Raw genomic sequence first — 15,716 nt, forward strand, 5'->3', positions numbered from 1 at the left:
ATTACGCCCTGGTACTCCAGTTGTGTGAGGATTTCCCTGGCGGGTGCTTTAGCATCATGTTTTATTGAATACTAGGGTGTGGTTGGGGTTGATTTTTAATAGGAATTACATGATAGGGGGAGTCTTTATCCCATCCTACGTGGTTGCGATATAACGTGGGTGCCTATGCCAATGCCCAATCTACGGCGTAGGATTCTGTGAGCTCCTCTGGAACAAGAGGCTAGAAAGAAGGTTTGATAACATCATCCCCATATGTACGGACAAAGTCGGTGGCCAATCCCTTTCGGCCAGTGGAATATCATATATATTTACTACACGATCCCAAAATATTGCGTTGATTGTGCGCTCAATGTCTCCTTCTAACTGTAACGTTACTTTGTACACCCTATCAGGCATGGAGACACGCATGTCCACAGTTTCTACTTATAGAAAGTCATCAGTTGCTTTCACCTCCAGATGCTCTAGAAGTTTCCGGCAAACTATTCTGACCTCTGCCGCGGTGTCGAATAGTGCTAATGCCCACTTCTTGTTCTTCAATAGAGCCCTCTTCTTGAGTGGTATGTCGGACTGCAACTGCTGCCACCTTTTTCTTTTTGAATTGGGGTTTTTGTTGGGAAAGTTTCTCTTTGTTTTTAACAGAAACTTCTGTTGAGTGTTGTGATTCCTGTCTCGGTTTCACTTACTCAGTTCTTCACTCTGAACGCCCACCTCTCTCACTGTGTGTTAGAAATGGGGTCTTTGGTTGGCAGTCAGGTTACTCCCTGTCCAAGCAAGGACCCTCACTCTAGTCGGGGTAAATTATACACAATCTAAATTATCCTGTGCCCACCCTCTGATAGCATGGCACTGAGCAGTCAGGCTTACCTTAGAAGGCAATGTGTAAAGTATTTGTGCAATAAATCATGCAATAACACAGTATAACACCACACAAATACACCACACAGTGTTTAGAAAAATATGTAATATTAATCTGATAAGATGCAGGTCAAAACGATAAAAAATGCAATAAGTAGATTTTGGAATATCACTGTAAAAATGGTTTAAAGGCCCTCATTACAACCCTGGCGGTCGGTGATAAAGTGGCGGTAACACCACCAACAGGCCGGCGATAAAAACATTGGAATCATGACCACGGCGGAAACCGCCAACACAAACAGCCACTTTAACACACAGACCGCAACGGCGGTCGCAACAAACACTGCGTAGGTAACCGCCAACAGCCAGGCGGAAGACAATGTACTGCCCACTGAATTACAACACGCCTATCCGCCACCTTTTCCAGGGCAGTACCAACGCCATCAAAAGCACGGTGGAAACAGTACTCTGAGGGGAAACAACTCACCTCTCGACACTCAAGGAAGAACCACGACGCCATGGAGCCCAAACTGCAGGCGTCCCCATGCCGGTCAACCTTCTCACACACCAGGAACACGAACGCTGGTAAAGACAACCATGGTGAGTGCTGCACCTTGCACACAAGGGGGGGGAGGAAAAAGAGAGTGACACACACGCAATATGCAACACCCCCACCCACAATACCATACACACAAACAGATGCAACAACATTACATATACACCCTGTAACCCTCAGGAATAACGCAAGGACAAAAGGAATGGAGTAAAATGAGTGTAATATTATACATTTTGAAAAATATGTTCTCAAAGCAATAAACAGTATGTACAATATATACAATATATACAAAAGTAGGGAAAATGCCCACTCCAAAATGTCCGTGGCCCACTGGGCCAAAACACATAGGCCAAGGACACACTTGACTCCTGCCTCAATATGGAGAGAACACTGCAGGGGCATCAGGTCGAAAACACACAGGCACCTGAGGGGAACAGGGAATGGGGGGGCACCTCAGCCGGAAGATAGTAAAACGCCACTGGCCTGGAGGGGGCTCCATGCCCATAGCTTGGTCCTGGGGAGTGCAAAGCCACAGTCTCTCAAGTGGGTGGTTTGCCCACTGCATGGTCCTGGGGAGTGCAAGGCAACAGTCTCTCAAGTGGGTGGTTTGCCAACTGCTTGGTCCTGGGGAGTGCAATGCCACAGTCTCTAAAGTGGGTGGTTTGCCCACTGCTTGGTCCTGGGGAGTGCAAGGCCACAGTCTCTCAGTGGGAGGCTTCTCCACTGGTTCTGGAGGGGGTCTTGTGCCCAGTGTGCTTCATCCTGGCAAGGAGGGGGTGAGTGGATGCCTTCTTCCACTGGTTCTGGAGGGGGCCTTGTGCCCAGTGTGCTTCATCCTGGATGGGGCAAGGTCACAGTCTCTCACCTGGGTGTCACACCGACAGCTGTTGCAGGCGCCAGGACACACTGCAGCCCATGTAGTCACCACTACACACTGCTCACCAGCGGTGACGGCTGCTCAGTGGATGCCAGTTGCGCTGCAGGTGGCGGTGCTGGCGGTGGTGGTAGCCTCCAGACCTTCACCTGCAGCCTCAGACGGCTGAAGTGCCATGGCTGGTGTTGAGTGTCCCTTCCTGCCCTTGGCAGATGGTGGTGCCTTCTTGCTTCTGCTAGCTGGTGCCTTTTTCTTGCCCTTGCTGGCTGGTTGTGCCTCCTTCCCCTTGCTGGCTGGTGTCCCCTTCTTGCCCTTGCTAGGTGGCGACCCTTCTTGGCCTTGGCAGGTGGTGCTGGCACACTGGCTGGGCTGACGGGTGCCTCCTTGGACCTTCTCACACCTGAAGTAGCTGCAGAAAGCATAGTGGCTGTGGACTGGGTGGCTGAGGTGCTGGGCTGGGTTCTGTCCACCCTGGCCCGAGGTGAAGGACGGGAGGGGAGGGGTAGGGAATAGGTCAGTGGTGGCAAAGCAAAGCTTCTTAGGGACACTGGGACAGGAAGAGGGTGAAGGTTTGGGAGTGGAGGAAGAGGGAGTGGTTGTAGGAGGTGTCAGTCTGCTGTGTTTGGGTGCAGGTGCAGGTGCATGGGCTGGATGCTGTTGTGAGGTGGATAGCTGTTGGTTGTCTGTGTGCTTGCGTTTGTATACTTTGGGAGGAGGGGTCACAGACACAGTGGGAGAGGACGCAGGGGATGTGTGCATGGATGTGGAGGTGGTGACTGCCAGTGAGGGGCGTGTAGTGATAGGCGTACTGGTGATAGAGGTAGTGGATGAGGATGTAGATCATGCAGGTGTGACTGGAGACGCTACTGGGAGGGAGGTGGATGATGAAGAGGAGGGGGACACAGTGGAGGCAGTGGAGATTGGTGTGTCTGCATGTGGATGGTGCTTGTGTGAGTGCCTGCAAGATGAAGTGTGGTGCCTGTGTTTGCCTGAGCCACTCCTGTGTGTTGATTTGGGTGATTGCTGGTCTGAATGGGTGCTTGGGATAGGCTGGGGTTGAGGGGATTTGGACTAGGTAGAGGAAGTCGGAGGGAGAAGGCTGGAGACAGGGACAATGGCTGCCATCAGTGCGTTGGCCAGAGCCCAGAATGCTCTCTGTTGGGCCGCCACGCTAGAGTGAATGCCCTCCAGGTATGCATTTGTTTGTTGCAAATGCCTTGCTGCACCCTGGATGACATTCAGTATGGTTGACTGACCAACAGACAGGGATCTCAGGAGGTCAATAGCCTCCTCACTGAGGGCAGCAGGGCTGACTGGGGCAGGGCCTGAGGTGCCTGGGGCGAAGGAGATGCCCACCCTCCTGGCTGAGCGGGCACGGGAAACATGCTGAGAGGCTGCTGGGAGGGCGGTGCTGGTACGGGGGTGGCGGCTGTACCTGTAGTTGGGGTGGGCACAGAGGTGTCCGCCACCGCCAGGAGGAGGTGTCGCTGTCGGTAGTGTCCCCTCCTGTCTCCGTCGTGGTGCTCCCCTCGCCCTCTGTCCCACTGGTGCTCTCACCGTCAGTGGATTCGGCCTCCAGGCCCATGTGGGATGCAGCTCCCTCCGTCGCCATTGCCTCTGCTCCTCTGCCAGATGATGCTAATGCACACAAGGGCAGGGTGACAAAAGGATACACTTGGTTAATGCCAGCAACAAAACTACAGTTGGTGTACACAACTCACAGGGAACAGCCCTATGCACTAGGCCATGCACTACCAGTTACACTGCTAGTCACCAGCCCATGGGGTACAATGCCTAACGCCATTAGCTGCACACCTGAAACCCACAGGACCCTGCCCAGTAGTAGATGCCCACTAACAATATTGGGGTTGGAGTGCAGCTGAGCTTGCCCATTATGGAACATACCCTGTTCGCCCTAGCCTAGGGGCACCCACAGCCCACATCCCCCACCCAGGTGATACCTTAATGCGTGCAAAGTCATGATTCAGAATCTGTACTCACCCCCTTGTGGCTGCTGTGATGCCTTCAAGCGCCCATCCAACTCCGGATTGGCCACCATCAGGATGAGGAACATAAGGGGGGTCAGGGTACGATGGGCACCCCTTCCTCGTTGGGAGACCAGCCCCAGCTGGGCCTCCACCATCTTCCTTGCCCAGAGGCACAGGTCCTCCCACCGTTTGCGGCAGTGGGTGCTCCACCTGTCAAAGACCACCAGTGTCCGCACCTCCTTGGCGATGGCACGCCAAATACCCTTTTTCTGATGGGCGCTGACCTGCAGGAAAAAAAACAGCAGAAAAGGTATTAGTCATACCGTCCGGACAGTTATACTCATGGCCCACCATATCCCTCCACCCCCTTACACACATACATTGCCCACCATATATGCAGCACTCTGCCCAGGACCCCTCAGGACCCCCCCCACACGGGGCTTACACATACAGCAGTCCATGCATTCATGACCCAAGCATAATGCTCACAGTGTACTCACCAGTTTGTCTGGAGGACCATAGAGTAAAGTGTACTGCGGTAGGACCCTATCCACCAGTCTCTCCTACTCCTCAGAAGTGAAGGCAGGGGCCTTTCCCAAGACACTTGAGCCATTGTCCTCCTCCGGTGTACAGACCCTTGGTGGACATGTCAACAATGGAAGACAGACACATCATTATCACCTACAGACTTGATTGTACCACAATCCAAGAACTGTGTGCCCAATTGGAGCCAGACCTGATTTCAGCTATCTGCCACCCCACAGGTACCCCCCCTCTAGTGCAGGTCCTGTCAGTGCTCCATTTCCTGGCAAGTGGTTCCTTCCAAGCGACAGTGGCCATGGCATCAGGGATGTCACAGCCTATGTTCTCAAACGTGCTGACCAGATTGTTGTCTGCCCTGCTGAAACACATGCGCAGCTACATTGTATTCTCCCAGGTGGAGGATTTGGCCACAGTGAAGGCTGACTTCTATGAACTGGGACATATTCCCAACATCATTGGTGCCACTGAAGGTACACATATTGCATTTGTTCCCCTTCCCCCCGGAGAAATGAACAAATGTTCAGAAATAGAAAGAGCTTTCACTCTGTGAAAGAGCAGATGGTGTGTTTGGCGGACCAGTACATCTCCCATGTTGATGCCAAGTATCCTGGCTCTGTGCATGATGCCTTTATCTTGAGTAATAGCAGCATCCCATATGTGATGGCTCAACTCCAGAAGCACTGGGTGTGGCTAATAGATGAGCCCATGGTCTCCACCCAGTTGATGTAGGCATATGGGTGTGGGTTTTGCCCTAAGGGTGAGTGTGTGGCTAACAGGTATCCCTCTAATATTTGCAGGTGACTCTGGTTACCCCAACCTCTCATGGCTACTGACCCCAGTGAGGAATGCCAGGACAAGGGCAAAGGAATGTTACAACGAGGCACATGGGTGAACAAAGAGGATCATTGAGAGAACCTTTGGCCTCCTGAAGGCCAGATTCCATTGCCTCCATCTAACAGGTGGATCCCTGTACTACTCACCCAAGAAGGTGTGCCAGATCATCGTTGCATGTTGCACAACCTGGCCTTGAGACGCCAGGTGCCTTTTCTGCAGGAGGATGAGCCTGGGGATGGTCGTGTGGCAGCGGTGAAGCCTGTGGACAGTGATGAAGAGGAGGCAGAGGAAGAAGATGTGGACAACAGAACTACACTAATTCAACAGTACTTCCAGTGACACACAGGTAAGACACTGTAACTTCACCTTCCATTGCAGTTTTGTGTTGGACATTGAACATGGCAGCCTGATTTCCCTATTTCTATGGCCACTTACTGTACCCTTTGGCATCTATTTTCAGATCTCTGTACCCCACTGTGGCTCCTGGTGTGTTTACTGCTGCCCACTACAGGTCAAATATTACAGTACATTAGAATTCAAATGTTTACAGTTTGTGAAACTAATACATTTGTCAAACAATTGACAAACTCCATATTTGAATTAGTTCCAAGCGTCTTTATTTATGTAATAATAAGTGTAGGGGGTATTGCAATGGGCTGGGTTGCTGTTGGAGGAAATTCCAGGGTAGAGTCCAGTCTATTTGTATCACAGGTGCATTGTCCAAGGGGACATAGGAAGGGCCACTTACTGTACCCTTTGGCATCTCTATTTTCAGATCTCTGTGCCCCACTGTGACTCCTAGTGTGTTTACTGCTGCCCACTACAGGTCAAATATTACAGTACATTAGAATTGCAATGTTTACAGTTTGTGAGCTAATATATTTGTCAAACAATTGACAGACTCCATATTTGAATTTGTTCCAAGGGTGTTTATTTCTGTGGTAATAAGTGTAGGCGGTATTGCAATGGGCTGGGTTGCTGATGGAGGAAAGTCCAGGGTAGAGTCCAGTCTATTTGTATAACAGGTCATTGTCCAAGGGGACATAGGAAGGGGAGCAATGGCAGTTCAAGGTGGACAGGGCGACAGAGTGGGACAGAAGGGTGACAATCAGGTGAGTCTTATTTCCTGGCGGGGGTCTTGGCAATGTTCTCTGGCTTCTGCCTGGATCACAGGTCCCGTTTGCGGGGTGGTTCTCCTTCTGCAGGGGGTAGGGTGCTGGTGGCCTGTTGTTCCTGTGGCGGGGCTCCTGTCCACTAGCGTCGATGGAGGGCTGTTCTTCGGTTTGGCTAGTGTCAGGGGCCCATTGATGTGCCACTGCCTCCCTCATGGGGTTGGCCATGTCTGCCAGCATCCCTGCAATGGTGACCAGGGTGGTGTGGATGTCCCTCAGATCCTCCCTGATCCCCAGGTATTGTCCCTCCTGCAGCTGCTGGGTCTCCTGCAACTTGGCCGGTATGTGGCCCATGGTCTCCTGGGAATGGTGGTATGCTCCCAGGATGTTGGTGAGTGCCTCGTGGAGAGTCGGTTCCCTGGGTCTGTCCTCCCCCAGATGCACAGCAGTCCTCCCAGCTTCCCTGTTGTCCTGTGCCTCTGTCCCCTGAAACGTGTGCCCACTGCCACTGGCCCCAGGTCCCTGATCGTCCTTTGTTTGTGGGGTTGCCTGGGGTCCCTGTAGAGGTGGACACACTGCTGATTGACGTGTCCTGGGGACAGAAGGATGGGCCCGCTTGGTGGGTTCTGTGTTGGTGTTTCCTGAGGGGGGAGGCTCTGTGGTGGGTTGGGACTGTGCCTGGGTCACAGACTGTCCATAGGTCCCTGATGGGCCAGGTTGGTCATCTGGAGCCAGGCATGCAGAGCAGCTGTCATCACTGTGGGCCTCTTCGGGAAGGGGGGGGGGGACTGGATGTGGCTAGCACCTCCTCTCCGGTGACATTGAGTGGGGGTCCTGTGGGGATGTAAATGCAGTGTTATTGTATCTGCATGTGCCATCTTGTGCATGGGTATGTGTATGTTTCCTTCTATGGTTGTTATTAGCAAGGCAGCTTAGGCTTGTGTGGGTTGTGCTTGGTTTGGCTAATTGATTGTCACTAGTGTGCATGCCGTGGGGATGGGTGTCCATGCATGTCTGTGATGGGGCACCATGCATCGGTGTTGCATGCAGGGTTTGGTATTGGGATGGCTGGGTTGTGATGGTGGGGTATATGTGAGGTGGTGGGGTGATGGGGGTGAGGGTAGGGGTTGTTGTTTGTGAGGGCATGCAGGTAGGGTGGGGGATAAAGTAGTAAAGATTTGACGTACCAGAGTCCAGTCCTCCTGCTACTCCTGCCAGGCCCTCAGGATGCATGATCAACAAGACTTGCTCCTCCCATGTTGTTAATTGTAGGGCAGGAGGTGGGGGTCCACGGCCAGTCCTCTGTACTGCTAGCTGGTGTCTTGCTACCACAGAATGCACCTTCCCGCGTAGGTGGTTCCACCTCTTCCTGATGTCATCCCTTGTTCTTGGGTGCTGTCCCACGGCGTTGACCCTGTCCACGACTCTCTGCTATAGCTCCATCTTCCTAGCAATAGACGTCTGCTGCACCTGTGATCCGAATAGCTGTGGCTCTACCCGGATGATTTCCTCCACCATGACCCTTAGCTCCTCCTCTGAGGACCTGGGGTGTCTTTGTGGTGCCATGGGTGTAGTGTGAGTGGTGTGTGTGAGGGTGTGTGGAGTGATGTGTTGGGGTGTGTGCTGTGAGGTGCATGGATGGTGTATGGGTGATGGTGTTTTGTGGCTCAGATTCAGTGGGTAGTACTGCCTTGTCTCTCTCTCTTACTTGCCAAAATCTTTGGGTCAAAAACGGTTGTGGGTAGTGTGTGTTTTATAGTGATGTGGGTGTGGTGTGTGTATGTGTGTTACGTGTGTGTATTTTGAATTGTCCAATGTGGTGTTGTTTTGTTAGTGTGTGTGTATTTTGAACGCAGCAGTGTGTACCGCCAATGGTTTACCGCCGCAGTGATTCGTGGGTCATGATGCTGTGGGCGTATTTCTGTTGGCGTAACGGTGTGGGTTTTGGTTCCGCCATCATATCACTGACCTTTGGGCTAGCGGACTTGTGTGTGTGACTGTATAGTGGTGGATTTCTATGTGTGGGTCATAATACGGGTAGGGGTATACTGCCGCGGTCACGGTATGTTGGCACCAGTCAGCATGGCGGTAAGCGGCACTTACCGCCAATGTTGTAATGAGGGCCAAAGTGTCTTTTAGTATTTAAAAAGCAATAAATGTCTCTTGCAAGCACCTGGTTTGCATTCAAAATCTCCGCAAAGAACCGCAGAGGAGGAGATGCGTGAAAAACAGGGAGGAGTGTGTCGAATTCTTGGGCCGCACACGGCGATGCTTTGTTTATTTTTCATGCAGGGAAGGCTTTGTGTCGATTTCTGGCACTCGGTCTTGGATCCTCTTCGGGTTGTGGGGACGATGCGTTGAAATCTGGCACTGACAGGACAAAGTCAGTGGGGCTGCGTCGATTCAGTAGACGTTGCATGGAAATTTTGACTGCACGGCAGATGCTGAGTCGATTCCTCTCTGGAGTTGGGCTGCGTTATTCCAGCTCGGCTGTGCATCGTTCCAGTGGGCCGTGCCTCAAATTTCCAGTCGCTATGCTGGCACTGCATCGATCTTCTCATTGCGAAGTCGGGCTGCGTCGTTCCGGCGTACAGTGAACTTTTCACCGCGATGCAGGCTGTGCGTAATTTCTTGCAGGCTGTGTGTCGATTTTTACTGCACAAGGAGTTCTTCTTGCAGAGATGAAGTCTTTTTGGTCCTGAGACTTCAGGGAACAGGAGGCAAGCTTTATCCAAGCCCTTGGAGAGAACTTCTCAGCTCAGCCAGAGAGCAGCAAGGCAGCAGGGCAACAGCAAGGCAGCAGTCCTTCACAGAAAGCAGTCAGGTGAGTCCTTTGGGCAGCCAGGTAGTTCTTCTTGGCAGGTTGCAGGTTCTGGTTCAGGTTCTCTTCTCCAGGAAGTGTCTGTGACAAGAGTGTCTTGTCAAGAAGTGTCTAAGCTGGTAGGGTCAGAGACCCTGTTTAAATACCCAAATGTGCTTTTGAAGTGGGGGAGACTTCAAAGAGTGGCTTGGAAGTGCACAAGGTCCCCTTTCAGTTCCATCCTGTCTGCGGGGGTCCTAGTAGGGAGTGTGGCAGTCCTTTGTGTGAGGGCAGGCTACTGTCCTTTGACATGTAAGTATCAGGCCCTCCATCCTCCCAGCTCAGGAAGACCCATTCAATATGCAGATGTATGCAAGTGTGACTGAGCATCCTGTGTTTGGGATTGTCTGAGTGAAAGGACAAGGGAGCTCTCAACTAAACCTAGCCAGACGTGGATTGTAAGGCACAGAAGGATTTAAGTGTAGAGAAATTCTCTTCTTCTAAAATAGTAATGTAAAATCCAACTTCACCATTAAGCAGGATTTTGTATCACCATTCTGGTCATACTAAATATGACCTGGCTACTCCTTTCAGATCAGGATCTACCACTCAAACAGTATAGGAGGGTAGCCCTAATGCTATCCTATGAAAGGAGCAGACCTCACAGCAGTGTAAAAATGAATTTAGGAGCTTTACACTACCAGGACATATAGAGCACCCTGCCCTATGGGCTACCTAGGGCCTACCTTAGGGGTGACTTATATGAAGAAAAAGGGGAGTTTAAGGCTTGGCAAGTACTTTTAAATGCCAAGTGGAAGTGGCAGTGTAAGTGCACACACAGGCACTGCAGAGGTAGGCCTGAGACATGATGAGGGGGCTACTTATGTCAGTGGCACAACCAGTGCTGCAGCCTACTAGTAGCATTTAATTTACAGGCCCAGGGCACATGTAGTGCACTTGACTAGGGACTTATAAGTAAATTAAATAAGCCAATTGGGTATGAGCCAATGTCACCATGTTTTAAGGAGAGAGCATATGCACTTTAGCATAGATTAGCAGTTGTAAAGTGCGCAGAGTCCTAAAGCCAGCAAAAATGAGGTCAGAAAAAGACAAGGAGGAAGGCAAAACATTTGGGGGTGACCCTGCTGAAAAGCCATTTCCAACACTGTTTTTCCGGTGAGTCCTGAAAGGAACGAGTTTGGCGTGTATCAGTATATTGATATCTGTCAGGCGTTTTTATATTATCTCTATTTCTGAGATTATATCTATTCTGTGGGGTCTCCGTAGGTGGAGATTCTCCCCTTTCTTTTTTAGGTGTTTGTTGTTTTTTTATCCCAGCGTTTCTTAATACCCTCAGGAGCTTGCTTGGTAGAATCTTTATTAGATTTACACTGGAATTCCGGTTTGGTGGGTCTGGCTCCCAGACTATCTTGACCAATGCTAGAGTAGGACTCAGCGATAATCTTTGGCAGCTCACGTTCTTGATTCTGTGGAGGAACGTCCCAGAGCTGCATGCACAATGCTAGTGCGACTGCTTCCACTTTAAGGTTACTTAATATAATTCAGGATACTGTGGCAAAATTGCACATTAGTTGCATCCCCAAGTCCAGGGCCGGGGCAACATCGTATTCCTCCTGAATTTATTTCAACACTTTCAGTAAATTGGCAATTGTCGGTGTACCATGTGCTGTAGTATAGAGCGTGGCAAATACAGTGCCCCCAAGTATTACTGTTATCTATAGTTGGAACCATCCCAAATGGCAAGCACAACGTTAATATTCTATGCTTATCCTGAGGTCCCATATGGGGAAATGCTGCTTCCAGTGAGTTTATTTTTTGAGCTAACCAAAACAGAATTTCTTCTCGTTTGGTGGGTATTTTACCCATGATTGAATGTACAGTTGCCGGATTAATGCCTGGCATTACTGCAAATGGTTGCGCCGGAGCAGCACGTGCTAGGTTTGTTTTCAATGTTTACATTACAAACTGTGCTAATCGTCTGTATATTGCCGTCAGCTCAGCATATAAGGAACGGACTTCAGCTGCCGTTAAGTTCGCTGCAACAGGGTGAGGTGTATAAGTGGCCAATAAATAGGCCAGGTAGGACCATCCTTACTTAGAGGACCTAACCTAATGTGTAAAATTGTGTGGGGTAGGAGGCCATAAGGCCAATTATTATGTTCTTGATAAGACAGAGGTATTTCTAGATATGTATATGATCTGTAATGTGCAGGTATATTTGCAGGTGTATAGTGATGAAATGTATTTGTGTTCCCATCAGCTGCTGGAAATGTGACCCAAGAATAAAAAAAATCTGTTCTATAGGCTGGATGAACTTCAACAACTAATGTAACTGGACCCCCTTGGGCCATTAGGCCATGTGCCAGTAAATGTGCAGTAAGGGGTGGTTGCATATTGACTGCCATTGCTACCTGTTGCGGATTCGCCATAACGAATGGTACATTTTGTTTAGAGATAAGCACACCAAATGGGGATTATCCTTTTAATGGTTCGAGCTTGAACAACCTACAGCGTTAGTTAGGTACTCCCTACTTAGCTGAGGAGGAAAATCCTCAATTCCACGGACATCTCCGTATATTGTACTGAGGTGTCTTTGTATTTAGTGAGACAGAGATACTCCGGAGGACCCAAAAATTAGAGCCTGACCAAACGTTGGCGGCGCATTGTCACGTAGGCTCTCATTTTTCAGCTGTAACGAAGAGTTCATCAATCAGCATACAGTTGTGGTCATCTGGCTGGAATCTCCCTCGAACATGTATGGGACAGAGAAGTGTTTTTATAATAAAACAGCTGATGTTCTGAGAAAATGATGTGTATGTTTCCATGAACACTAGAGACAAAGCGTTACCACGTTTACCGGCAACCTATCTTACTGCAGCCTTGAGAAAAGCAAAGAGTGAAAGAAATGTCTTGTTTAAGAATGCAGTGCTGACCTAGGCAAAGAACAGCTAGATAGATAGAAATAAATAAAAGACCGCAAATGTGGTTTTTGTTAAAATAATAAACGAAGCTGAATAAAATATAGCTAGGTTAAAGTGCACAGCGGCAGGCCTAGTTTGCTAAAATAACGTATATGGAGCTATAACTAAAATGGCTACACAACAGTGGGACATGTAGTTTTACACAGAGTTTTTTCTTTATTTCTTTAAATCTGCTGTTTAATAAAGTAAAGAAAGTTATGCATAATCCTCGCCTCCTTGTCCTTAATAGAACTGAAACTTTCCGTCTGGTTAGCTAGGACATTTTTCATTAACAGCACCAGCAAGGCTGTCGTAAGTGCAATCACTTCCGACACAACATCTAAGCAAGCCATCACGCGTGAGTCTCGGAGGCCATGTCTTCATGTTTTCCACGTTTGCGTCTCCCAATACAGTGAGGGGTCAGTGGACGTCGATGTGAAGTTATGGCATGAGATGGACAGCGTTGGGCCCCAATCAGCAGCAGATGTTTCAACACAAGTTCACAAAGCAGCTGCTAATTGGGCAGTGAAGATGTGAATTTGGAATAACGTAATCACTGTAGATTTGGAAAAAAGTGATTTTTGCAAAGTTGCAATGTATGCAATTTGGCGTCTACGAGATCGCCTCTGTTCCCTTTTTCAGTGAAAATAGGAATTATTTAGAAATAAATTAGGATTACACGCCACATAAAAAATGTATGTTTATCTTTTATTTCACATATCCAGTGTTTTTCTTGCAGCGGAACTGGTTAGCAAGCTATTCTGATTTTAGCTGATGCCATTTGAATATCCATAAATTGATGATAAATGAAAACTCCATTCTGTCTCACTTCAGCAAAATGGTTCTGCGTGGGACATCCACATATGGCTGCCCTGTTCCTTGCAACAGAATTGCTGCTCAATACAATACTCACCTCTCTTTCAGAAATCTGAATGTTGAATCTGTGTTTTCTGCTGCCCACCACTCTTATTGCCTGATGGGCGACACCAAGGCCCATATTTATACTTTTTGATGCAAAACTGCGCCAACACAGTTTTGCGTCAAAAATGTTAACGCCGGCTAATGCCATTTCTTTGCGCCACTCGGGTGTCAAATTTATACTTTGAAGCTCAGTGGCGCTAACCATTGGTGTGAGTACATTTTTTTTTACTCAAACCAATGCGCCACGTCGTAAAGAAAAATTACGTTAACGCGGCAAAAATTACTTTTATCCGTTTTATGACGTCACAAACCGGTTATGCACCTTTTTTTGCTGCAATTGCATCAAAAAGCAGCGCAAACACAGCAAAATGTGCAAAGGAGAGCCCAATAAGATCCCGGAAGCTTTGAGAGACCCCAGGATGATGACAACCAACCAGAAACAAGCAAGGAGGACCCACACAAGACCCAGGAGAGGGTGAAGAAGAAAAGGAAGTGTTGGTTCAGTGCAGAGGAGCAGGAAATACTAGTGAAAGAGACGACAGAACACCAGCACCAACTTTTTGTCACCTCTAAATTGCCAATTAGTAGGAGAGAGGCAATTTGGCAACAAATTGTTGACAAGATAAACAGTGTGGCAGAACGACGGAGAACAGTCATCGAGTGCAAGAAACGCTGGCATGACTGCAAGCGCAGGACCAAGGAAAAGATGTCAAGGAACATGAAGGCAGCACTGCAGACTGGAGGTGGGAGTCCAGCACCGCAGGAGACTCTGGACCACATGGAGGAGATGGTGGCAGTCGTCATCCCTGAGGAGATCGTCACAGGGATTCAAGGACAGGACAGCGTAGACTACCAGGAGACAACACAGATGCAGGGTAAGTAGCATGGGGAAATAAAATGCCTATTTGTTAACTGCAAGCAGGGGGGGACATACCTACTACACAATGCATGTAAGTCATTATAATCAGGGAGTGGAAAGGGCAAAGGGGCACAGCACGGGGGCATGGGCTGTGCAGGGGAAACCTGGGGCACAGCACTACACCACACCAACAACCTTTGCATTGGGGCATGCTGCCATGCCAAGGATATTAGAAAAGCAAAGCCAGTCCAGGAGTGTAGGGTACAACGTAAAACTGGCATGCTGTCACACGACAGCTGGTATTGTCGCTACATGAACTAGGGCTCAATTAACAGTCTCAGGCCATATCCGCAAGTGGAATTTAACACTGACAACAGTTGCCACTACCACCTCTGCTGTGTGTGCAGGTCAAGTAGCTAATGGCAGTTACCTGCCCATGGATCAAACACACCCAAATTAGAGGGTTCAGGATGACAACTTTATCAATCCCCTGTAATTCCTAACAAAGGGCAAATCCTGTCAAATGCCAATGTCCACAGTCAATACAAACATAAGCCATTGTCATAAACATTATGAGGTACACACTAGTAATGTCATACCGATGCTACACATGTCAAGGTCTACACTGTGCCTGGGTCACAGTAGCTGCAATGCTACCATGCAACATCCCAACTGTCATACTGCTAAGACAACAGCATTGAAGGGGAGGACATATGTTGCCAGCGAGTGAAACATACCCGCACAGTCAGAAGAGGAAATGGAACACTGCTAGGACCATCAGTGCAATCCAATGTAGCACACATTCCCCAACAACACAATTACACATAACCAATGCTGACACCTGTATTGTTCCATGCCAATGCTATACATAGTATATGCTAGGTCTCAGCAACATATAGCTGGATGTGAAATATCTGAGACTGGGTCAGTTCAAGATTGTTAAGTGTGGTGCAAGTGCCATCAGAACACCCACAGCCAGTGCAAGGCCACAACATGAGAATGGAAGTGGACAGAGGGTAGAGTTGTACAATGAGGTGGCAACATACAATTTGGAAAGAACCTACACCTAGAGGATGTGACGCAGACAAGTCCCCAAACTGCCCACACTACATGTGACATGCAGGTGGGGCATAGGCCTGGGAGAATGCTAATCTTAATGAAGGGAACAATGAACAGGAACTAAGATCACAATGTGCAACTAATAGGAAGTCAGGCACGTCACATTACAAATGCCAGAACACAGACACACTAATTGTACAATATCTCATTGCAGAGGACGATGGATGTCCTGGGGATATGCTTGTCCTTGACTTCCCTGATGACATGGATGACAAGCTGACAAACATCAGCCAGCAGACCCCCAAGATGTCCTTGGAACCCTCCAGGCCCCACC

The sequence above is a fragment of the Pleurodeles waltl genome, chromosome 2_2 (assembly GCF_031143425.1).
Source record: "Pleurodeles waltl isolate 20211129_DDA chromosome 2_2, aPleWal1.hap1.20221129, whole genome shotgun sequence".
Classification (NCBI taxonomy): Eukaryota; Metazoa; Chordata; class Amphibia; order Caudata; family Salamandridae; genus Pleurodeles; species Pleurodeles waltl.